Source organism: Symsagittifera roscoffensis, chromosome 2 (genome assembly GCF_963678635.1).
Source record: "Symsagittifera roscoffensis chromosome 2, txSymRosc1.1, whole genome shotgun sequence".
NCBI classification, from domain to species: Eukaryota; Metazoa; Xenacoelomorpha; order Acoela; family Convolutidae; genus Symsagittifera; species Symsagittifera roscoffensis.
Genome location: NC_087063.1, coordinates 36373308 through 36399977, shown reverse-complemented (window position 1 = coordinate 36399977; position 26670 = coordinate 36373308). Strand labels below are relative to the sequence as shown.

The 26670-nt window shown below is 37.2% G+C and overlaps 2 protein-coding genes across 3 annotated transcripts in view; one reads left to right on the top strand and one right to left on the bottom strand.

The window, feature by feature from the left end:
• Nucleotides 1–10134, bottom strand: part of LOC134839022 (histidinol-phosphate aminotransferase-like) — an 86636-nt gene extending 76502 nt beyond the window's left edge. Inside the window, exon 1 of the mRNA XM_063854414.1 lies at nucleotides 10111–10134. The gene's annotated coding sequence lies outside the window, so the exon portion shown is untranslated. The remainder of the gene's footprint in view (nucleotides 1–10110) is intronic.
• LOC134839803 (AP-1 complex subunit mu-1-like) overlaps nucleotides 1–26670 on the top strand; it is a 379140-nt gene that overhangs the window by 266272 nt on the left and 86198 nt on the right. Inside the window, exon 1 of one of the 2 annotated variants that reach the window (XM_063855424.1) lies at nucleotides 11364–11376. The exons of the other annotated variant lie outside the window; for it this stretch is intronic. The gene's annotated coding sequence lies outside the window, so the exon portion shown is untranslated. Of the gene's footprint in view, nucleotides 1–11363; nucleotides 11377–26670 lie in introns of those variants that run through there. 2 annotated transcript variants of the gene reach the window in all.

Below are 26670 nucleotides of genomic sequence, written 5' to 3'. Positions count from 1 at the left end.
ATTTTTCATGGCTTAAATTATGCCTAAAAGGCTATGGTAAGCTTAACGCTAACACCATTTTAAATCAAACGTTTCAAACCAGTTTTTGTTGACTCTGTGGAATGCTTTTCAAATTTAAATGTTTTTCGATTTACGATTGAAAGGGTTTAATCATGATATATCACTCGACCCATTCCGATAATTATTTGTGTTAGTGATTTTGCGTGAAAAACAAAAAATCTAAAATGTACCGGAAGTCAAAGTTTTTCCCCATTTTTCAAACAGTTGGAAGAAAAATGAATCAAATATGGGAATTTTTTGGTGCAGAAACCGCTTACGATAGTCTTTCTTTCATATGCAACTGATACATTGTTGTGCTCGCATGTTTTCGATCAAAATAGTTACATTTTGAGTTTCTCCTTTCTTTCACACAAAATCAAACTGATATGTTTTTTGAAAAATGATTAAAAAAAGCTGTAAGCGAGTCTTGAAAGCAATTTTCCGAAAAAACATTCTTTCCAAAAAGAAATTACGTACTTTTTTTTGCTTTATTCTTTCATTTTACTGTATTATTATTTACAACAATTGTGGGAGGTGCAGCTCTCTGACAACTCATTTCACTTTCAGACCCCATAAACTATGACTATAAGGAGGGTTGAAAGCTAATTCAAGTCAACTAGAGGGCCGTTACCCCGTCTAGATCATATCAGGCTTTTGATGTCTTTGGTTAGAAAAGAAAAAAATGTATTTTTTTTTTCAAATAAGTATCGTTTTGTTCTGCCAAAAAAATCTTAACGAAAAAAAATTAGGCACATTTGACAGACAGTAGAAAAAGTCATCAAAAATGCAATTTTTGAAGAAAAAAAAATGTCCAGAAAACTAAACGAAACTGTAAAAAACAATTGAATGAAAGTTTTTTTTGCAGAATTTTTTGGAGTTTTAAATCTTTGTGTAGCATACGGCGCTATAAAACTACTTTTTGTTCAAACAAACGAACTTTTCTTGGCTCAAATTTAATCTAAAAAATTACTTAGGGATATTTGGCATTCATAGTGAAAAAGACCATTCAAAATCCAGTTTTTGAAAAAAAATTGACTAGGAAAACTAACCAAATGTGGAAAAAAAAGAAATAAATAGTTTAAAAACTATTTTTTTGCAATTATTTTTTAAATTTTCAATCTTTGTTCACCAAATTGCGCTAATAAACTCCAAAAAAAATTTTTTGTTCAGATATACGAATTTTTCATGGCCTAAATTATGCCTAAAAGGCTATGGTAAGCTTAACGCTAACACCATTTTAAATCAAACGTTTCAAACCAGTTTTTGTTGACTCTGTGGAATGCTTTTAAAATTTAAATGTTTTTCGATTTACGATTGAAAGGGTTTAATCATGATATATCACTCGACCCATTCCGATAATTATTTGTGTTAGTGATTTTGCGTGAAAAACAAAAAATCTAAAATGTACCGGAAGTCAAAGTTCTTCCCCTTTTTTCAAACAGTTGGAAGAAAAATGAATCAAATTTCGGAATTTTTTGGTGCAGAAACAGCTTACGATAGTCTTTCTTTCAAATGCAACTGATACATTGTTGTGCTCGCATGTTTTCGATCAAAATAGTTACATTTTGAGTTTCTCCTTTCCTTCACACAAAATCAAACTGATATGTTTTTTAAAAAATGATAAAAAAAGCTGTAAACGAGTCTTGAAAGCAATTTTCCGAAAAAACATTCTTTCCAAAAAGAAATTACGTACTTTTTTTGCTTTATTCTTTCATTTTACTGTAGTATTATTTACAACAATTGTGGGAGGTGCAGCTCTCTGACAACTCATTTCACTTTCAGACCCCATAAACTATGACTATAAGGAGGGTTGAAAGCTAATTCAAGTCAACTAGAGGGCCGGTACCCCGTCTAGATCATATCAGGCTTTTGATGTCTTTGGTTAGAAAAGAAAAAAATGTATATTTTTTTCAAATAAGTATCGTTTTTGTTCTGCCAAAAAAATTTTAACGAAAAAAAATTAGGCACATTTGACAGACAGTAGAAAAAGCCATCAAAAATGCAATTTTTGAAGAAAAAAAATGTCCAGAAAACTAAACGAAACTGTAAAAAACAATTGAATGAAAATTTTTTTTTGCAGAATTTTTTGGAGTTTTAAATCTTTGTATAGCATACGGCGCTAAGAAACTCCAAAAAACTATTTTTGTTTCAGTTAAACAAACTTTTCCTGCTTAAACTAAGCTTAAATAATATAGTGTAAGCTTAACGCTCACACCAATTTAGTTCGAAATTGGACCAAAAATCAAAAGTTTTAAACCGATTTTCTCGACACAATGAAGGTTTTTTAAAAAATGTTGTGTGTTCCGAATCACAATTGAAAGGACTTTAGCATAATATATCAATCGACTCATTTCGAGAGTTATTTGTGTTTCTGAATTTGCGTGAAAAACAAAAAAACTAAACTAAACCCGAAGTTTCCTACCCCTTTTAGTGGTCTATTTTATTCAGCGATGCTGTCCGGCACACAATGTCGCGCTTGATAAGGTGAGTTGTTTTATTGGTTTTTGCTTGACTCGCGCTTGTGTGTTTGATTTGAAATTATTTCGAATCAATTATTACTCCCAGATATTCAGCTCCAATATCTGATTTCAAAATTGAACCAGCTAATTGCATGCTTTGAAGTTTATTCCTGAAAACTAGTCGTGAACACTTCTTGAGAGCAAGGGAAATCTTGCAGAAAGGGCCAGTTTTCGTTTGGATAGATGTTGATTGTCAGCATTTTAAAAAGGTTGGCTTATATAAACAGATCAGATAAATTCAGGCCATCGAGGAGATAGTTAATGAAAAAGCTGATAACACGCGGGCTCAAAAGGAATCCCTTTGGCCCACCGCTTGTTACGTTTAGCTTAGATGATGTCTATTTTCATTTATTTTTTAAGGCCACCAAGGGAGTCGTTAAGTTTTTCTAGTAGACACCAAAATCACCAAATTCTTCAGCCATCATGTAGTTTTAAAAATTTGATACTTTACCTCAAGCTTTGGAAAAATTCAGGTATAATACAACTACCTTGGTTGTTGGGGTTTTGCCTAGAGCTCTAGTTTTTACTCAGAGGCTAAAGTGTGTTTGGACTAATTATCTGTGTTTGAGGAATCTATTTTGATGCTTGATTATGAAGTTTTTAAAATTTATCAAGGATATGGGTCTCCAGTAATCGACTTTGTGCCTGTCATTTTTTCTTCAGTTTTCATCTTTTCTTCAAGTTTTCATAAAATGGCCGCTATTTTTCAGCAGCTCGGTGTTTTTCCAGGCTTTCGATCATCTTTTTTTGACGTGGAATATATTTGCCATATTTTGAGCTGTTTTCAGAAAGAAAAATGATGGTAGACTGTGTGGTCATCGTTAATAGGTCAGTTTTGTGTTCATCAAGCTTTTTTTTGATAGTAGACTTTCCAATTTTAACGTCATCAACATTCAACTTATGCTCTAACCATCTCTACTATAGCCAATCTGTTGTGGTTCTCCTAAGATCGCGTCATCGAAGTCGTTTTTGCTGATAGGCTATCATCTGGTACGCGCACTTTAACTCAACTTACATGTAAAATTTTGAGCTCATGACTGGGTCTCATTATTCCAAGACCTTCAGGTTACTATTGTTTTTGTTTTTGTACACTAGAGAAATTATCCTATCCAACGGAGATTGATCGACCTTTTCCCTCAACTCTCAACTTCTGATGATCTGGAAATGATTTTGGATATTATCAAAGGAAATTCAGGGTATTCCGGGAAATTAAAATTTTCGCAATATAGCGAGAGATCTTTCCGATTTCATGGTCTTCGTTGACTAAACTCCTTCTTCACCACGAGGAAGGGTTGCTATATTCGCTCATAGCCTTCATGATTGTTATAACACGTCTATAAACGATTAATTGTACAATCGTTACGACTCGGAAAATTTCTTTCGAAAATCGGTTGTTCGTTATTTACTTTCGTATCTTCGTTTCTCAATGTCTGCTGTTTTGTTTTCACAACAAAAATTGTTCTGTTTTTTCTTGCATTTTCATTTTTTTTTGCAAAACCAAAAATGTTACGTGTCATTTACGCTGAATTCGAAATTTGAAAAAGAATTTCGTATTCTTGAAAAATCTTTTTTTTTTCGTTCATGAACATGATTAACGTTGTTAATTTTCTTTTCCAACGTATCGTACGACCGTTTATTGCGAATAAAATTACTCAGCATTCTGGTCGAATGGCACATCAACTATATACCTTCAGGTTTAATTGCCCAGTATTAGTAACCAATCGTAATTAAATTTTCATCAGAATTAGAGCTCAAGATTCGAAACGGAATATTCATAAACATGATGTTTTTTTTATGTAATATTAGCCCGGAAGTACATACCGACAGAAAGTAAATCATAATCCTAAAAAGATTTACTACCATCTGAATAGAGCTGTACGCTCTAACCATCTCTACCATAGTCATCTCTAAAAATTGTATTCAGGCTTAGCTTCTCATAGCCTGAGTACTTAACGATTATAAGTATTAGATGGATCGACCCTTTCCCTCAACTCCTACATTTTATAAAAATTCATTGTTTTTTGTTTTGTTACACTAGAGAAAATCAATTTATCCACCGGAGATGGATCGACCTTTTCCCTCAGCTCTCAGCTTCTGATGATCTGGAAATGATTTTGGATATTATTAAAGTAAATCAGGATAATCCGGGAAGTTAAAAATTTCGCAATATAGCGAGATATTTTTCCGATTTTATGGTCTTCGTTGACTAGGCTCCTTCACCACGAGGAAGGGTTGCTGTTTTCGCTCATAGCCTTCCCAATCGGTAGAACACGTCCATAATTGATTTTAACTGTACAATCGTTACGACTCGGAAATTTTCTTTCGAAAATCGGTTGGTCGTTGTTTACTTTCCTATCTTCGTTTCTCAATGTCTGCTGTTTTGTTTTCACAACAAAAAGTGTTGTTCTGTTTTTTCATGTATTTTTATTTTTTTTGCGAAACCAAAAATGTTACGTGTCATGCACGCTGAATTCGAAATTTGAAAAATAATTTTGTAATCTTGAAAAATCTTTTTTTTTCGTTCGTTCATGGACACGATTAACGTTGTTAATTTTCTCTTCCAACGTATCGTACGCCCGTTTATGATATGTCATCAACGTTAATGTACAGCTTGATTCAGAACCCTTAATGAGAAAAAATTTTGAGCTGATTTACTTTTCCTCAAGGTTTTTAACCGCGTTGATGCCGTTTGCCCTTTATCAATGCGTGAGCTCATGTGTCTTCGGATGGATACAGGATAACCCATACTTCGTAATTGGCATTATGGTGGACTTGTAATGGCCTTATTTAAACAGCGACGCTGTCCGGCACATATTGTTGCGCGAGACAAATAAATAGAATGTTTTTTGTTTTGTTTTTGCTTGTCTCGTGTTTACGTGTTTGATTTGAGATAGTTTTGAATCAATTATTACTCCCAGCTCTTTAGAGTCAACATTTGATTTCAATATTGAACCAGCCAGTTGCATACTCTGAAGCTTACCACTGAAAACTAATTGTGAACACTTCTCGAGAGCAAGGGACATCTTGCAGAAAGGACCAATTTTCGTTTGGATAGATGATGATTGTCACAATTTTAAAATTGTTGGCGTATATATACGGATCAGATAAACTCAAGCCATCGATGATATTGTTAATGAAAAAGCTGATAAGCAGCGGGCCCAAGAGGAATTCCTTTGGCCCACCGCTTGTTACGTTTTGCTTAAAGGACGTCTAATTTCATTAATTTTTTAAGGCCACCAAGGTGGTGGTCAATTGGTTTTTCTAGTAGAAACCAAGATCACGAAATATTTCAGCCGTCATGGAATTTTAAAAATTCGATGAATTACCACAAGGTTTGGATAAATTCAGTTAAAATGCAACTACTTTGCCAGTTGAGCGTTTTTCTAGTGCTCTAGTGGTTTTACTCAGAGGATAGAGCTTGTCTGGACTAATAACTTTAGTTTGATGAATCTATTTTGATTTGATGAATCTATTTTGATGGTTGCCTATGAAGTTTATCAAGGATCTGGGTCGCCAGTGTTCAAGATTGTGCCTGTCATTTTTTCTAATTTTTTTTAAATATGGCAGCTGTTTTTCAGCTGCGCGGTGTTTTTGCCAGGCTTTTGGTCATTGGTTCGACGTGCACTTCATTTGCCGTATTTTGATCTGTTTACTGAAAAAAAATGATGGTAGACCATGTGGTCATCGTTAATTGGTCAGTTTTGTAGTCATCAAGCTTTCTTCGATAGTAGACTTTGCAAATATAACGTCATCAACGTTAATTTACAGTCAGATTGAGAACAACAAACAAACAAAAAAAGAATTAATTACCTTATTAAAAATAAGGCAAAATTTATATGAATAGATGAAAAAATATGTTAAAAACTAAGATCTACAGAAAGAGCAACGGCACTTCAAAAACCAAGTGCATGAGTTCTCACGATTGAAGAGTTTAGAGCGCTCTAGTAAGAGGTCTTTGAGGGTACTGCGAAAACGGCGTAAAGAGGTGAAAAAGTCGATCTCCGTTGTTTTCAGCATGTAGTTCCCGGCACGTGCTGTTCGGTGGGTGAAGAACGTCTCGGTTGACCATCTTCTTGCGGTTTTCACTGTCATCAACGCGCTGGATCTTGATGTCGTCACCTTAAAATAATAATACGCAGCAAAAGGGAGATCTGAGTCGCCATTTAACATTTTGTGGAAAAGGATAAGGTCGTTAAATATAAGCGTGAAGGAGATGGGAAGCGAATTCGTTAAAGAAAATTGCTTCATATAAGTTAAATGACCTGTAACCCAGGTAGGACATTTCCTGTTGAAGTTCTCAAGCTTCCTTAACATAGTTAAAGAAGGAGACCACACAGAACTAGCACACAATAAAATACTTTTAACACAAGTATTGATGAACATGAGTTTAACAGAAAGTGGAATAAGATATGGAATAGAACGTTTGATGAAATGAAAGCTTTTATTGCTCGATAGAAATTTTTTACTAATATGGTCTGACCAAGTAAGATTAGAGCTAACAAGCAGACCAAGGTCTTTGAGTAAATTAATAGAATGAACAGGTTGGTTGTTAACAAAAATACAATCAGGAAATTTGCCATTGAAAATAATGAAATTGCACTTGTTTTTATTGATCTTAAGACCATTCTGAGTACACCAATGAGTGAAACTGTCTACATCAGACTGTAAATCACTGTAATTTGTCTTACAAACGAGATTTGAGTCATCAGCGAAAAGAAAACAGTTTGAATGATTAAATATATCAGGAAGATCATTAATAAACAAAAGGAAAAGCAGAGGACCCAGTACGCTCCCTTGAGGTACACCACTAGTAACCGGTAAAGTGGTGGAAATGCTTGGTCGAACTTTAACAAATTGAAAACGGTTTTAAAGATAAAAATCAAAAGAGTGGTAAAAATGTCGTCAAAACCAAAAGCAGCAAACTTTTGTACAATAATGTCGTGCCTGACAGAATTGAAAGCTTTGCTAAAATCGAAATACATGGCAGCGCAAGGAATTTTGGCATCATGAAAGTGATATACTTCATCTAGATATGAGAGCATTTGCGTTATGGTGGAACGCTTCTTGCGGAATACATGCTGAGCATTCGAATTTTTGTATCGAACTCGAGGGTAAATATAATTGAACAAAATACGCTCAAAAATGAGTGAAAGAGGAGGAAGTATGCTAACTGGCCAATAATTGGTAATATCATAAGGAGAACCAGATTTGAAAACAGGAGTGATGAATGCAGTTTTCCAGGAATCGGGCCAAACACAAGATTGTATAATGGATAAGAAAAGGAAAGAAACAAGCGGAGAAAGAATGCTTTGACAGGATTTATAAATGAAAGCAGGTATATTATCTGTAGAACGAGTCTCTTTGCGTCTAGCTAGGAGCTCGCCAACAATACTGGGGGAGACATCAACTTCGGAAAGTTTGATTTCAAAATCAGCCAAACTACCACCAGCGGAAGGACTATTTTCAGATAATTGATAAACAGAAGCGAAATATTGATTGAAAGTCTCACTAATTAAAACATCGCTCTCGACATGTTTGCGTCCCCAAAAAATTTTAGTAGGGAAAGGTTGTGTTGATTTAAATTGGTTAAGAAACATAAAAGCATGCCTGGAAGAATTCGGCGAAAAACGTTGAATCAGCAGGGTTTTATCGAGTTCAACTGAGTTTGAGAAATCATTCTCTAATTGAGACGGATATTGGGGATTAAAACAATTCGAATTGTTCATAGTTCTCAATTTATTAGCAATATGAATAGAATGAGATGAAAAGTAAAACGGAAAATCTTTTCTGCGAGCCGTAATTTTACGACATGAAGAATCAAGTGCTTGATAAACAGTTTCGTTGAACTTGTCAATGAACTCATTATGACAGTTTGAATGCAAGATAGAGTATAAGGGGGATATAGCCCGACTGAAACTTTCTAAATTAACTTTTGAGTACTTTTTGAGTAAGTGACAGATCGCTTTGTAGTAAACTGTGAAACTGAATTTGCAGCAAATACATGCGCAAAAATAGGAAAATGATCAAATAAACAGTGGCACCTCGAAAAACTATGAATCGATGAGGATCTGAAACGCAGAGCAAGTCAAGGATGTTGCCCGAAACTATGGTGCTCAAATCAACATTTTGAAGCAAGTCAAGGTCATCTAGTGCTGTCAAAAATTTGTTTGAATAATCAGAAGTAGCAGTGTGTGAGCTCCAGTAGACATCAGGAAGGTTGATGTCTCCGAGAACTGCGGTAACAACTCGGTCTTTCGCAATTTTGCGACCGAGATATTTTACAACCTCATCGCGGTGGTTAAACATAGCCTCAACAAGCACAGAAGAATCAACTCTGACTAATGAAGTTTGAGGTGGATTGTAAATCAATAAGAAACTATAAAATGCTTTCTGGAAATCAATAATGATAGAACAGCAAAAATCAGAGTAAGAGAAGGATGATAAAAGACTGAGTTCCAGGCTCACACGGACAGCAATAAGCACTCCTCCATGTGCTCCTGAAGTTCTGTCAAGTCGCATGAGGACGTGATAGCCAGAAGCAGGGAAGATTTCGTGATTCTCTATCTCATCATAGAGCCCAGTTTTGGTGACAAACAGTAAATCAATGTTGTTAGAAAGCAGAAAATTGCATAGCTTGAGACGTTGAGTACTTGTTATCAAGCTTTGAGCGTTGATAAGACACAACCTCAAATCCGCTAGTCATTCGGGTAACGGAATTTCCACAATATTATGGTAAAGTTTCAGGTCTTTTATCTTGAGATCGCTCTTTGGAATGTTGTCTTTGGTGGAAACATCAGTCCTCAGTTTCAATAATTTACGCAATTTGATTTGGTCAGTAGGAGACAGAAATTTTGAAATGTAAATGGGAGATTGAAAGGATTGCAGTTTGTAAGCTTTAGATAAAACTTTGACACAGTCAAATTTGGAAGTAAATTCAACAAGTAAGGTGCGTGGGCGCGTACTGGTAGCAATACGTTTTCCCAGGCGCTTGAAAAATTTAACTTTAACAAAAGAATCCTCCCCTAGGTGAGTCAAAATAGCAGTAATTTGGTGAATATCAGATTCAGTTTGTGATTTGAAATCACCTCTGTTTTCGGATATACCATCAATTTTCAATTCACGAGTCCAAGTTTTATCGACAGGAGAAGAAATTGCAGGAACAGTAGTAGGAGTTGAAGCAACTGCGGCGTATGTTTGAGCAGAGCTCGAAACTGTACCAGCAATTTCAGTAAATTTCTCAGTAAGTTTATCGGTAAAATTAGATAAAATAACTTCGATCTTTGGAGTAATAACCTTATCCAAGGTGTTGTCCAAGATTTTCTGATTGATTAGTTCATTGGATTTCAGACACTCACCGCAGACATTGAATGTTGTCAATCTTGGTGATCTGTTGAACGAGTTCTAGTGATAGTCCACAACACTTGTCATGCATCCACTTCCTACACGAGTAGCAGAAGATCCATCCACCAATCGTCTCAGAACATTTGTTACACACATCTTGTTCAGCAGTTGAATTTGCTCGATTCGTGCGTTTGATCGGAGCCATTTATCTATTTAATAAGTTTATCACAACAATTAGGCTAAAACTGTGACCTAATTGTAACACCTAATGAGAAAAAATTTTGAGCTGATTTACTTTTCCTCAAGGCTTTTAACCGCGTTGACGCCGTTTGCCATTTATCAATGCGTGAGCTCTTGTGTCCTCGGATGGATACAGGATAACCCATACGTCGTAGTTGGCATTATGGTGGACGTGTAATGGCCTTATTTAATCAGCGGCGCTGTCCGGCACATAATGTTGCGCGAAACAAGATAGAATGTTTTTTGTTTTGTTTTTGCTTGTCTCGTGTTTACGTGTTTGATTTGAGATAGTTGCGAGTCAATTATTACTCCCAGTTCTTTAGATTCAACATCTGATTTCAATATTCAACCAGCCAGTTGCATACTCTGAAGCTTACCACTGAAAACTAATTGTGAACACTTCTCGAGAGCAAGGGACATCTTGCGGAAAGGGCAAGTTTTCCTTTGGATAGATGATGACTGTCAGCATTTAAAAAGGTTGGCGTATATATACGGATCAGATAAATTCAGGCCATCGAGGAGATACTTACTGAAAAAGCTGATAAGAAGCGGGCTCAAAAGGAATCCTTTTGGCCCACCGCTTGTTACGTTTAGCTTAGATGATGTCTATTTTCATTTATTTTTTAAAGGCCACCAAGGGAGTCGTTTAGTTTTTCTTGTAGAGACCAACATCAAATTCTTCAGCCATCATGGAGTTTTAAAAATTTGATACTTTACCACAAGGTTTGGAAAAATTCAGGTAAAATACAACTACCTTGGCTGTTGGTGTTTTGTCTAGAGCTCTAGTTTTTCTTCAGAGGCTAAAGTGTGTTTGGACTAGTTATCTGTGTTTGAAGAATCTATTTTGATGCTTGATTATGAAGTTTTTAAAGTTTATCAAGGATATGGGTCTCCAGTAATCGACTTTGTGCCTGTCATCTTTTCTTCAGTTTTCATCTTTTCTTCAAGTTTTCATAAAATGGCCACTGTTTTTCAGCAGCTCGGTGTTTTTTCCAGGCTTTCGATCATCTTTTTTTGACGTGGAATATATTTGCCATATTTTGAGCTGTTTTCAGAAAGAAAATTGATGGTAGATCGTGTGGTCATCGTTAATTGGTCAGTTCTGTGTTCATCAAGCTTTTTTCGATAGTAGACTTTCCACATGTAACGTCATCAACATTAAACTACAGTTTGGTTGAGAGCTTTTTTGAAAAAAAACTCGAGCAGATTTATTTTCATGATGGGACTTATTAAATAGTTTCAGATGAATGATGCAAAATGGTTTATTTTGTGGGGGCCAGCTCCCTGAATTATCTGAAGTCATCACTGGGGCACAGAGAACGTTTACGATTTGCAAGACAATCCACAGCCATCTCCGGGCTTTCATTGAACCCTTATTCAAAGAATCCTCTGAAGATAGTGCAAAATCTAGTAAAAAGACAGGGTGTGCTCCGACTTCGATCAAATCTTGTCATCTGGCATGACACAATAAACAACTCACTGAAAAAACACCGAAGTAACTACAACCCATTAACGAAAAAATTCCACCCCCTCACCCCATCTCAACTAGTCGAAGAGCTTAGGCATCTAAACAACACCCACAAGATAGAGGCCATCGTCTACACTCGCAGAGAAGGTACACGCGATATTTACGAAGAGCTCAACTCCAGCGGAATCTTGGTAATTGACGCCATTAGAGATCTCATATCCAGTAGAAAACGCAAGGATATCCAGCTTAAGTACGAAATCGCAAAAGTCCATCCCGACATTGTCATTGAAAAGCGGCTCGTTAATACAATAATCCGAAACAAATCAGACCTTACTGGACTCAAGAAAAGCAGGAAGAAGAGACTGAGCTACAAGAACAACAAGAAGTCAAGAATCGAAAGCGACCAGAGCACAAAAGAAAGCAATAAGAAGCTGAGCAAGAAACAAAAGGACAGGCTCAAGAAGCGTATCGCCCTTGGACTCCAAAAATAAGTAAGACTCTCCTCGCCTTTAATTATATTCTTGTTGAGTACTTGTGATTCTAACCGCCCCAGTGCATCCATAGGAATTAAGTTTCCTAGGAAGCGCGGGAAAGTCAGAGCATAAGTAGATATATACCCAACCGAGTTGAACTAAACCCAGTACATCTATAGGAATTCAGTTTTCTTAAGAAGTGCGGGTAATTTCAACTCCGGTTTGTCAATTCCAACCTGTGTTCCAACAATCTCAGTGCATTCTTGGGAATTAAGTTTCTTAGAAAGCGCGGGATAGTAGGAGCTCACGTTTTGCAAACAAGGCCTTTACCCCTAGTGCATCGTAGGAATTAAGTTTCTTACGAAGCGCAGGAGATAAGGGTCTCTTTTCTATTCCTTTTTCTATTCCTACACATTCCACTTCCCCAATACATTCCACAATGGCGCCATCAAAACCGAAAAACTGCTGCAAAACATGCACAAATCCCATAACGGCACGGGATGCCGTGTTTCTATGTGTCTCATGCGGAGACTCAATGCACTTGACCCCTAAGTGCACCGAAATGAGTGAACGAGCAATCTTCGGGATAAGTGAGGTCAGCCAAAACCTCCTACTTATCTGCAACGCGTGTGTCCGCCTAAACCATAGGGACCGCATGCTGGACAAACTTGCATCCACCAGAGAAAACAACGACATAAAGCCAATAGTGGAGAGCGTTGAAGAAGTCAAAAATCAGCTTCAATCCCTGACAAGTAACATCGGTAACGTCGAAGGTATAAAGGACCAGATAACTTCCCTGAGAACCGAGATGGCTCCACGACCTGACAGTGAACTCACCACCAGCAGAACAACAAAAACATCAGAACCAAAAACCCAGAAGAAAAAAAACTACGACGGATTACGGGTGCGAGGCATTGCAGAATCGAAGGCCAAATCGCCAAGAGAACGGTACGAACACGACGTGAAGGAAGTTAAAAGTATTCTGGAATTCCTAAAAATCGACTGTCCGATCGATGATGTAAGGCGATTGGGAAACTACGATGGCAAAAAAGACAGAACACTCATAATCAAAACAACCAGCGAACACCATCGACGGCTGATACTGCTGTCGCTATACAAATTAAAAACTTACTCTAAACAGGTATATATGAGCAAGGAACTATCCCCTGAAGACCAAAAAATTGAAAACGATGCTTTGAAACTACGCCGAAAGATGATCGAAAACGAATACGACAAAAAACGTCTACGAATCAGAAACCTCAAGCTTCAACAAAACACAAACGAAACTGACGACAAGAATCTAGACAACTGGGAATATGTTCCGCCAGAACCAGAACAATGACTACATACTAAAAGTTCGCTCAGTATTCTAAATTTCAATGTCAGGAGCCTGCTAGACATTAGTAGACGCATGACATTGGCAAATGCAGTTCTTACAAACGACTACGACATCATCTGTCTAACTGAAACATGGCTCACAACTGCAGTACCAGACGAGGCCCTCTTTCTATCAAACTACACAATACACAGAACAGATCGACCCAACACGGGTCAGAACACTAAGCACGGCGGAGTCCTCATTGCAGTGAAAGGTTTAACTCATAGCAGAATAGAACTCAAAACCGAACTAGAATGTGCTGCCATCGAAATCAAATCTCGTCAGAAGCAGATAGTAATCTGCTGCTTCTACAATCCCCCCAAAAACAGCCCGTATAGAGCATCTCCCGACAACATAAAAGACGTCTTAAAACAGCTTCATGACTCGCTTAGTGACAACTCATCGCAACTCATCCTAACCGGAGATATAAATCTTGCAGAAGCAAACTGGGACAGCCTAAACTCAAACGACGAATACGAAGCCAACATACTGGACACTTCAGAAAAGTACGATCTACATCAGCTAATCACGTGCCACGAAGGCAAGAGCCTCGATGTATTCCTTGCCTCTGACCCGACTCTTGTGCTAAGTTCGGCTATCGACTCAGCACTAGAAGCACAATACTCATCAAACGGAAAAAAGTGTTCCGATCATCACGCATACAAAACTTATTTGTCCCTACCAACTTTGAGCAAAATAACAACCCCAGCTATTAAACGCGCATACCAGAAAACCGACTGGGATGATTTCAACAAACAAATCGTCAGCCAGCCATTTACACCATACTGCTACAGCAACATTGACGTCCTACTGTTACAGTGGTACAAATGGCTTGAGAACATCATCGACGAAAAAATACCCCGAGTCACCAAACACAGGGCAGAAATTCCACCCTGGATTAGATCATCCACCTCACATCAAATGAAGATAGTCGCGACAATGAAGCGTAAATACGCAAAAGCAAACTCACTCTCGCTACTCATGAAAAACAAAAAAGCTGAAAAAAGCCTGAACGAAGAAATCAAAATGGATCAAGCCATATTCGAAGCTAAAGTATTCAAGAGCCGCCGCATGTCTGATCTTCAGAAATACTTGAAATCGATACACAAAAAGCATCCCCTACCAGACGAAATGTTCCTTAATCAATCACCGGACACAACTGAAACAGCAGTAAACAATGAACAAAAATGTTCTCTGTTTAACAAATTTTTCACCCAAGTTTTCAGCAAACAAGGTGAACTAACCGGCAAACAAACTTACATAAAATCAGAAACAAACCACCTGAAACTATCCGAGGAAGAAATAACCAGATGCCTCCAATCACTGAAAACAAAAAAGCATACGGTCCGGACAACATTGGAAACATTATCCTGAAACACGCGACATCACTCGCAAAATCTCTAAAGCTCATTTTTCAAGCCTGCATTAATAAAGGATCATTTCCACGCCGATGGAAAACCAGTGAAATAACACCAGTCTTTAAAGAAAACAACAAGGCAGACATATCGCAATACAGACCCATCAGTCTTTTGGCAAATGTATCAAAGGTATTTGAAAAAATACTCTTCGACCGATTATATCCAACAATCGAAACTAAACTACACCCAGCACAGTTCGGTTTCAGAAAAAACAGATCAGCGATCATACAACTTCTGTTGTTTCTGAACGAAATTTATCTGGAAAACGACATCAAAGAAAACGCTGAACTATGGGTCCTATACGTAGACTTCAGTAAAGCCGTTGACAAGGTCCCACATCAACCACTGATATCCAAAATTGCAGAAATGGGAATTGGCGGGAAAATCCTTGATTTACTAGCCAGCTACCTAACAGCACGAAAACAATGTATTAAAATTGATAGAAGCAAATCTCCAGTCACGCCAGTAACAAGTGGAGTACCACAGGGTTCAATACTAGGTCCGCTCATGTTCCTGATATACGTTAACGATCTTCCAGAATCAGTCAAACCGAGCACTTCTTTTGGCTACGCCGACGACTTTAAAGTAATTGCAAAGAACTACGAAGAAGCAATTGTCCTCGGAACGGAAATTGAAAAGTGGAGTCTCAAAAACCAAATGGTACTAAATATGGGAAAAAGAAGGCACTACGCATTAAAGGAAATACAGAGCCTGTGAGTTCAAAAGGCGTGAAACTAGGCACTGTCAACTCCCAGAAAGACCTAGGAGTGATAATGACAAAAAACATCTCGTGGAACGAAAACATTAAACGTAGGACCGGTAAAGCATGGCGAGCCTTCTTCAACCTCAAACGTAACATCTCATGCTATGCAAATCTCGAAACAAAATTGAACGCCTATGTAGGTTACATCGTCCCTGTCATTTCCTATGCATCGAAGGTATGGTACCCATCAAAAACCGAAATGCGGGAAATCGAAAGAGTTCAACAAAAAGCTACTACATGGATACTTAACTACTCCATCGGATACAAAGAGAGACTACGTACCCTGAAGATCTTACCACTCTCAATGTACATCGAACTCCATGATATACTGTTTCTTCAATCGGTCATGGACGGTAAATACAGCGTCAGTGAAGATTCAATTCCAATACCACTGAGAGAAAGCACCACGAGACAGTGCAGCGAATTCGAGCTCAACAAAAACCGCATCAGCAAAACAGACGAAAATTTCTGGACGAGAGCCCCGAAACTTTTCAATATACTCCACAAACAGTTTCGCGACAACCCGACGAAAAAACAACTGACAGAAAGTTACTTCAACTACTTTGAAAACAGTTACAATCAGCTAGACACATGCACCTGGCGTGTACTGTGTTCCTGTGGATCGTGTAACCCCTACCAAAAACTCATGCCAGCTGAAAACTGAAGGGTTGACACCCCTGGGCCAATGAGCCCTAAAGCCTCTACTACTACTACTACTACTACTACTTTTCCTCAAGGCTCTTAGAAGCGATGATGCCGTTTGTCTTTCATCTTGGCTGGGATGCAGATATATTGAGGTTGTTCAATTGTTTGTATTTTAGGTCAGAGTTTTTTGGTAATCAGCAGAGCATGCTGATACTTCAGACGATCGTTTCCACTCGACTGGATGACTGGTGTTCCAGTTGTGCTATGGTGTTTTCGCGGTAACTTGTCGGCTGTGCGCTAAGTGACTGCGTATGAAAGTGCTTTTTTTACAGAAACTTAGTTGTGTTTTGAGTTGTCCATGGTGGTAAGTTAAGCGCTGTCGATGAACAGCTTCTGTAGGATCGTGGATTTCAATGACTCCTTGGGAATAGTCATACAAATCTTGAATATCCTTTATATAATTCTTAGCAGGTTAGATGAAAAAATTGATGAAAAAATTTTTTGTCATTAAGTTTCGTCGAAAATTCTTTTCCCTTTGATAACTTCGAACTCGGTTTTACGTAGCTAGGACACTTATCGGTGACCAATTTAGCTTCTTTGTGTTCTCTTTTGACAAGAAGGTCGACAAATCGGTGGTCTGAGCAGTCATATAGGTCATCAAAAAAGTACTCATTTTGCGCATATACGTTGCTTTTCTTGCGAAACGCCTCGTCCAACAAGTTGTTTCCCCATGCCGGTGAAATTACCCTCTGTCTGAAATTGCTTAGTTGATGGTGTCGAAAACTACTTGTTCTTCCTCGTTTATTAAGTCAGGGTTTCTTAGTTTTTTCCGGGAAGCTGAAGTAACCATAAAATTTGAACTAAAAGGTGATGAAAAGATACAAGTTAAGTGCTAAAAATGGCGGCCGAGTAATTATAAGGACTACAATTAAAAGCATCGTAGAAGACTCCGGTGGTGAATTTCTCGCTGGAGATTTTTTCATTACTTTTTCCGCGGCGAATGTGTTGTTAAATGCAATGAGAGAACCCCCATGAGGGTTTGCATTGTTATTTGTTAATCTAATTGATCTGTATTTGTTCTGATCATCGAGCAGTCGCTTCAATGATTCTGTTTGTTCATTCATCCATGCTTCGCAAATCCGTCTACACTAAAGTTGAAAGAGATAATGCTTGTCCAGTGTTTAGTTCATCCATCAAATTCTTGCATTTAGTTGCAGTACATTTAGAAAAAATCTTAATCAAAAGTTTCTTTGCTTATATCTACTTCAATGTTGTCATTTTGAAATGCTCTTGCTCTAATTCTCTTTTGGTAGGCCATCAGTTAAAAAACCAAATCATTCTTGAGATGTTGCTTTTTTGTTGCGTCCTACTTAGTCCTTTTATGCTAACTTACAGAAAGATTTCTCTATCAGACTGTTGTCTTTTTTTTTAAAATACTTTTTACGAGGATAAGTCTCATCGCATGATGAATTTTGACTTTTGCCAAATTCGTTTTGGACTAGATCCAGTTTTTTATCAAACTTTCCCAGGCGCTTCATTTCCACAATGTTTGGTTGCACGCTGCTGATATCAAGTATAATTTAATTGTATTTTTTAAACTTCCTGAAATACATCAAATTGGCTGCAAGTCTCGATGACAAAGATTAGCAAGTCATCAGATATCATCCGCAGTTAGAAGCGCCAGAGGTTGTTCTCAGCTCTAACAACCCTGATACAACTTCCACTACCTTTAAAAACTTTGGTTACGAATATATTGGATTTTGTACTGAAATGACATTGAATTTTGGTTTCTCGACCATACCTAACCTAATTAAAAATGTTTCCTCATGGAATATTCATAAACATGATGTTTTTTAATGTAACATTAGCCCAGAAGTCCATACCGACAGAAAGTAAATCTAGATCCTAAAAAGATTTACTACCATCTGAATAGAGCTTTACGCTCTAACCATCTCTACCATAGCCAATCTATTGTGGTTCTCCTAAGATCGCGTCATCGAAGTCGTTTTTGCTGATAGGCTATCATCTGGTACGCGCACTTTAACTCAACTTACATGTAAAATTTTGAGCTCATGACTGGGTCTCATTATTCCAAGACCTTCAGGTCACTATTGTTTTTGTTTTTGTATACTAGAGAAATCATCCTATCCATCGGAGATGGATCGACCCTTTCCCTCAACTCCTAGATTTTTTTAAAAAAATTTCATTGTTTTTTTGTTTTGTTACACAAGAGAAAATCAGTCTATCCATCGGAGATGGATCGACCTTTTCCCTCAACTCTCAACTTCTGATGATCTGGAAATGATTTTGGATATTATTAAAGTAAATTCAGGATATTCCGGGAAATTAAAATTTTCGCAATATAGCGAGAGATCTTTCCGATTTCATGGTCTTCGTTTCATAGCCTTCCCGATCGTTAGAACACTTCTATAAACGATTAACTGTACAATCGTTACGACTCGGAAAATTTCTTTCGAAAATGGGTTGTTCGTTATTTACTTTCCTATCTTCGTTGCTCAATGTCTGCTGTTTTTTTTCACAACAAAAATTGTTACTGTTTTTTCTTGCATTTTCATTTTTTTTTGCAAAACCAAAAATGTTACGTGTCATGCACGCTGAACTCGAAATTTGAAAAATAATTTCGTAATCTTGAAAAAAAAAGTTTTGCGTTCGTTCATGAACTTGATTAACGTTGTTAATTTTCTTTTCCAACGTATCGTACGCCCGTTTATTGCGAATAAAATTCCTCAGCATTCTGGTCGAATGGCACATCAACTATATACCTTCAGGTTTAATTGCCCAGTATTAGTAACCAATCGTAACTAAACTTTTCATTAGAATTAGAGCTCAAGATTCGAAACGGAATATTCATAAACATGATGTTTTTTAATGTAATATTAGCCCGGAAGTACATACCGACAGAAAGTAAATCATAATCCTAAAAAGATTTACTACCATCTGAATAGAGCTTTACGCTCTAACCATCTCTACCATAGCCAATCTATTGTGGTTATCCTAAGATCGCGTCATCGAAGTCGTTTTTGCTGATAGGCTATCATCTGGTACGCGCACTTTAACTCAACTTACATGTAAAATTTTGAGCTCATGACTGGGTCTCATTATTCCAAGACCTTCAGGTCACTATTGTTTTTGTTTTTGTATACTAGAGAAATCATCCTATCCATCGGAGATGGATCGACCCTTTCCCTCAACTCCTAGATTTTTTTAAAAAAATTTCATTGTTTTTTTGTTTTGTTACACAAGAGAAAATCAGTCTATCCATCGGAGATGGATCGACCTTTTCCCTCAACTCTCAACTTCTGATGATCTGGAAATGATTTTGGATATTATTAAAGTAAATTCAGGATATTCCGGGAAATTAAAATTTTCGCAATATAGCGAGAGATCTTTCCGATTTCATGGTCTTCGTTTCATAGCCTTCCCGATCGTTAGAACACTTCTATAAACGATTAACTGTACAATCGTTACGACTCGGAAAATTTCTTTCGAAAATGGGTTGTTCGTTATTTACTTTCCTATCTTCGTTGCTCAATGTCTGCTGTTTTTTTTCACAACAAAAATTGTTACTCTGTTTTTTCTTGCATTTTCATTTTTTTTTTGCAAAACCAAAAATGTTACGTGTCATGCACGCTGAACTCGAAATTTGAAAAATAATTTCGTAATCTTGAAAAAAAAAGTTTTGCGTTCGTTCATGAACTTGATTAACGTTGTTAATTTTCTTTTCCAACGTATCGTACGCCCGTTTATTGCGAATAAAATTCCTCAGCATTCTGGTCGAATGGCACATCAACTATATACCTTCAGGTTTAATTGCCCAGTATTAGTAACCAATCGTAACTAAACTTTTCATTAGAATTAGAGCTCAAGATTCGAAACGGAATATTCATAAACATGATGTTTTTTAATGTAATATTAGCCCGGAAGTACATACCGACAGAAAGTAAATCATAATCCTAAAAAGATTTACTACCATCTGAATAGAGCTGTACGCTCTAACCATCTCTACCATAGCCATCTCTAAAAGTTGTATTCAGGCTTAGCTTCTCATAGCCTGAGTACTTAACGATTATAAGTATTAGATGGATCGACCCTTTCCCTCAACTCCTACATTTTTTAAAATTTCATTGTTTTTTTTTTGTTTTGTTACACTAGAGAAAATCAATCTATCCACCGAAGATGGATCGACCTTTTCCCTCAACTCTCAGCTTCTGATGATCTGGAAGTGATTTTGGATATTATTTAAGTAAATTCAGGATATTCCGGGAAGTTAAAATTTTCGCAATATAGCGAGATATCTTTCCGATTTCGTGGTCTTCGTTGACTAAGCTCCTTCTTCACCACGAGGAAGGGTTGCTGTCTTCGCTCATAGCCTTCCCGATCGTGAAACACGTCCATAAACGATTGTAACTGTACAATCGTTACGACTCGGAAATTTTCTTTCGAAAATCGGTTGTTCGTTATTTAATTTCGTATCTTCGTTTCTCAATGTCTGCTGTTTTGTTTTCACAACAAAAATTGTTGTTCTGTTTTTCTTGGCTTTTCATTTTTTTTGCGAAACCAAAAAGGTTACGTGTCATGCTCGCTGAGTTCGAAATTTGAAAAATAATTTCGTAATCTTGAAAAATCTTTTTTTTTCGTTCATGAACACGATTAACGTTGTTAATTTTCTTTTCCAACGTATCGTACGCCCGTTTCTTGTGAATGAAATTCTTCAGCATTCTGGTCGAATGGCACATCAACTATGTACCTTCAGGTATAATTGCCCAAAATTAGTAACCAATCGTAACTAAGTTTTTTATTAGAATTAGAGCTCAAGATTCGAAACGATGATTTATAAGATTATAGATCAGCCCATGGATATCTGAAGAAAACAAAGAAAAAGATACAGAGGGAGGTTCAACAGGACTAGCACTTGCTCCTCCTTCGAATCGATTGGCACAGCAGTGTAACATACGCCCGGAAAACACATAATGACGGAAAGTAAAACTATATCCTATAACGACTAGCTTCACGTGTTTTTAACCGTCTCTACCAAAGCCAGGTCAAAATGGTCCTCATAAAATGGTCCTCATAACATTAGAGGCTATCACCCGAGTCGCGCAAATTAACTAAGTTGCATGCAAAATAGTGAGCTCATGGCTGGGACCACGCGGTGACTCCTAAAAACGGGGTAGATACACTATCACTATTAAGTTATTATATTACTATTGTTTTTGTATAGTTGAGAAAATCCATAACCTTAACCCTTAGCTTCTCATAGCCTGAAACTGTAAATTGATGTTGTAAAATAAATTCAGGATACCTCCAGAAGCTAAAACTTTTTGAAACCACAGTTCAGGAGTGTATCTCAAGACCCTTCCAATTTCTGCAATATTCTTGAAGAGACGCCTTCTTCACGATCAGGAAGGGTTGCTGCCTTCCTGTTTCGTTCAATTCTTCCGGTAACGAACGTAACAGCACAATCGTTACAACTTTCATTTTCTCTATAATTATCCCCGCTAACGTTGGTTTTGTCTCGCTCGTCATGGTTCTTGTTTTTGCAATCGAAAATCACGGTTCTGATTTTCGCTGTTTTTCAGTTTTCGCAAAAATAAAAAAAGGTTACGTGTCTTTTTCTAAACGAATTTTTAAAAATAAGCATGTCAACTCAAAGTGACCCTTCGCAATCCGTTCATTTCGTCAAATAAGACCGTTAATCCTCAAAACTGCTCTTTCGTACAGTTGAACTACTTTCAATAAAGTTCGTTTCGACGAAACTTTTCTGGCGGCAATCTGGTCGAATGTCTCACAGATCATAGCCAATAGTTGCCGGTTCTTCTTTATCTCGTCGCGCAATCCAAATAGTCACTATAACTTTTATTTCCGTCATTGTTTTGCTCGATTAGTCAATGCTTGGTATTTTCTAAATGGTCGAAACAACAAAAGCATGCGAACCAGAATTGGACTGAGTAATTCAAACAATTATTTTTTAGAACTATTTTAATTGCCGATGATATCAATGAAGAAATCAACAAAAAATAAGTAAGCGACTCTAAGAAGATCCAATAGTTTCAATGTCGTTTTTGTGTCATCGCTAAAATTATTATTTATGTATCAATTGTTAACGAATTGGTGCTAGATAATTTCATAAATACAGATTTCAAACGTTCGAGGTTTCAAGAGAATATTTCAGAATTTTTCAATTGGCGGAAAGTTATCAGATGAAGTCTATGGCAATTTGTAAATCAACCAAACAAAGCAAAGTTGGTCTTTAGCAAACGACAGATATGAGTTCAATATTCGAAAAAAGAACTACTTTTTTTTCACTGAATAAACTCCGTTCCCAAGGGTCAAACCCACACCAGACAGATCTCGAGCTTTAAAGGTAACAAGCAGCAGCCTCTATGAGCGAAGTATGGCGGGATGGAAAAAAACTTGCTGCTTGCGATGAGAAAAACTGGACGTTTTTGACTCCTAACCATAAAAATTGTCATCTTAGCAAATACGAAATGCTTATGCCCCAAGCCTGAAATAAAAAAAATCATAAATTAGGTCAAGGTATACAATAATATGTCTGTTCCATATGGTTCCAGAGCTGATCCGATCAAACTTAACCCCAAATTTTGTGAAATTATTTTAATCGAAAAATAATGGCTTGAGCCTAAACAGAAATTCGAGTTATTTTTGTGGTGGAAGGAAAACAAGTAAGCAGTATGATACATCTATAGGTCAATTTCAAAACGTGTGTCCAAAAACAATTTAAAATCAAAGGATGAACTTTTAATCTTGGGCTACCCCATCGACGAATCTTGTCGCAAAGTGCGGCACGATGAAAAATCTCGAGGTTACTGAGAACCTGAATGCACACTATGGGTTTTATCTCTTTGCAGATTGCTTCAGCATGCTAAAACTCCTTAGTTTTTTTTGTGTACAAAATTTTATTTTGTGTAAACTGAATCGTCTGCTGAAAAAATAAAACGATGATGGATAACATGACCTATCGTGTCTGAAAAGTGCGGGGAGATTTTTAGGCATTCAAACTTGAATGCCCATTAACAGCAAAGTTTCGCCTTCATTCACATCCTTTCTGTTTTAGTGCTATGCACCTCCACAGGACAGATCAAGAGCGATCAGAAGTTTGGACTGTGAAGTTTAACGGAAGTTTGCTCTCTGACCCTTATTGGAATACGCACAGGCTCTGTTTGGTGGCCAAGCCGGAAGATCGAAAACTGACAAAATAAGAGATTTCATTAATACTGCTATTATTTTCAACCGCTCGCCTATGAAGTTCAGGGCGCCGCCAGCCTTGAAATTGTTCTAATCTAGGGTATGTAGAAATCATAAACAGAGAATCTCCCTCGCAAAACAGGTTGCGAATAATGCCTGTTTACAAGGCACTATTAAGGATAAAACTACTTTCGAAGGGAAGGCAAAGAGCCAATGGAACGTAAACGCAGCCTAGTTCAAGTATCTGATAGGTCCATAGCAATATATCAGGTAAATATTTTTGAGCGGATTTGACCGGAATCCCAACCTAGTTGAGCAATCGATATGTCCTGTTCTGTTTTTTCTGGTTCTTCCCCATCGCAGTGCTCACAGATAAGATCTGGTGATATCCGGAGTCTGAATTTTGTGATCAATCTAGTTGATTGGATTCGCAACCATCTCGACTCCCTTTACGTTCCTTCAGGTTATAGTTTTCTTTAAACTTCTAAATTATGATGGGGTTGTTTTGACTGAGTGAAACGATGATTTGCCTTTTTAATTTACCTTTAGAATACAAAACGAAACATGAGTATAGGTAAAAAGTAGTTAACTTCGTCTTTGCTAGATCTGAATTGTTATATGGTGTAACTGTTTTTTAATGACATCGATACAAATGGTACGGAATTTAAAAACCGATTTGTGCTTCTCACAATTAAATGACCTTGTAAGATATATTATCTTTGCATAGGATTTAATTACCGAGGAAATCAAGGGTTTTTGACTTGGCGAAATGATGAAAGACTAGTGTAGTAATTACGGTCTCCGTGATAATTTCTGGCCTGCGGTTCGAAGAAAGTTTCATGGGGACGTAGGCAAGTTTTCGGGTTCACAAATCAAAACAATGTTCTTAAAAGGTCTTGAAGTTTTCGATGAGAACCGATTTTTATCGGAAAGTATACGGAAAGGAAAATTCAAAAATCAGTAAATTTATATTTTTTTCCGTCAAAACAAAAATATTCTACATCTGAAAATTTGAAATGAATGTCAATCACTACTGAATTGGTTATTTATGCAGAAATAGAAAAAAAGCATCAATCAAATCTGATTGTTCGGTTGGGTGCTTGGTATTGTTTCAATTGGCATTGTTTCCAGGTCTGTGTTTCAGCAGGTAGGAACTGCACAGTTGAACAGTAAGACTAGGCATTTTGTTATCTCTCCAATACATCAGAAAATCAGCTTAAGGAAAAAAAGTTTATCAGATGAATTATTAGAATATTTTTTGAATGCAGTTGTGCAGCGTGGCGTGGATTGGCTTAAACACGTTGGATTCCCTCTTAACGACTTTCTGGTGTTAATGAACAAAATGAACATTTAGTAAGATACAAAATGAACATTTAGTAAGATAGAACATGTTTGACTTTTTCTCTGGATTCTTAAACATTTTTTTTTTATCTACAAATGATTTAAGTTGAAAAGTGTTTTTTTTTTGTCGCGTACCTTGTAATCATTCGATCTTCGCACGGAGAGGTTTCCTTTACGAAAGCATCGTCCGAAATCCTTGATGCATTTGTCGTCCCCGCTCTTGGGACATTGGGCACATGACTTGTATGGGTCGAATGTTCCTTCACACGCGCGGCACACTGTCGTCGCACATGGATCGGCGCATTTCTCTTTTCTTTGAAACGATACAACATTGTTCTCTTTCGATTCATTTATGTTCAGGTTCGTTCATGTCAGGTTTTTTGTTTGGGGGGAGGGTGATTAAAAATATTTTGGGGGTAATTCTTACACTATATAAATGAGGGATCAATATGTTCTGAAGTCATTGCAGATTAAGCGTTCATTCTGTAGAGGAAACCCTAATTTTGGTTTATTTTCACCCATGTGATTGTTATCGGATACAAGCCCTTTATATCCCGTTAATAACTTTGCTAACAGAGCATAAATATTTAAAAAAGGCAATTTTGTTAATGTGCGCTTGTTGTATATAGGCGGTTGATTTACGTTATTTTGACGTTTCGGTAAGCGTTCTTTTATTTTGGTAAGCGGTCTTAAATAAGCACTTTTTTGAGTTTAAGGGTCTAACCTGGCATGTTTTCTCATTTTTCTCCAGACAATTTGAGAGAAAAATGAAAATTTTGTAATATAGCCTTTTCGACATAGTTTTTTGAAGCATTTTTTTTTCGACTAAGTGGGTTTTGTTTTTTCGGCTAGTTCGCCATGCTTCGTTTGCGTTGTATCGCAAGTGATGGGAAAAAAAAGCGGTTACAAATCGTTCGACTAGAATTATCACTGTACAAGTTAGCAAAGTTTTCAAAAAATTGTCAATTTTATTTTCCCCGTAAATATTAAGTTGGTGGAGGAGACCAGTGTTGTGTTCATCAATTTTGGTTTTGGTGCAGCTACCTGTGTGTTTGACGTTTAGCTGAGCACAGCGCTCGCGGGTTTTCCTCGCAAAATTTTTGCGTGCACTCCGGAGCACATTTTTCGTCGGGGGCACGCTTCGAGTAAGTGAACGCTTCTTGGTTAGGTCGTCCAATTCTGTCGTCTTCCAAGGGCAAACCATCCATCATCATCCCTGGGCTCTTATTTGATTCAGAACTACTCCCACTGACAGTCATGCTGTTTTTATCTTTCAGCATTTTCAGCTTTTCTTCTGAAATAAGTAACCTCTGTTAGTGCCTATCGTTTTACAGGGTATTGAAACGGGGTACCAGAACTTCGTCGCATAAACAACTTTGCATAAAGAAATTTCGCATGTGTAAGTCTGGAATAAATAAGCGCCAGTGGTCTAGTGGTGAAATGGGTGCTCGAATCTGGAGTCACCAGAAGCTCTGTCGTTAAGCTTTATTTCCGTGCTTGAGTTTTTTAAATATATTTTACGAATGTGAAGAGCTCATCTTGTCCTTTTTTCGCTTGTTTGACGAGTGATTCGCCTTTTTGTTTTAAGCATTCCGAAGCACTGAAAAACGCATGCGGCTCAGAACATTTGGGAAATATCAGCAAGTAAGTGACCCTTCGCAATCCGTTCATTTCGTCAAATAAGACCGTTAATCCTCAAAACTGCTCTTTCGTACAGTTGAACTACTTTCAATAAAGTTCGTTTCGACGAAACTTTTCTGGCGGCAATCTGGTCGAATGTCTCACAGATCATAGCCAATAGTTGCAGGTTCTTCTTTA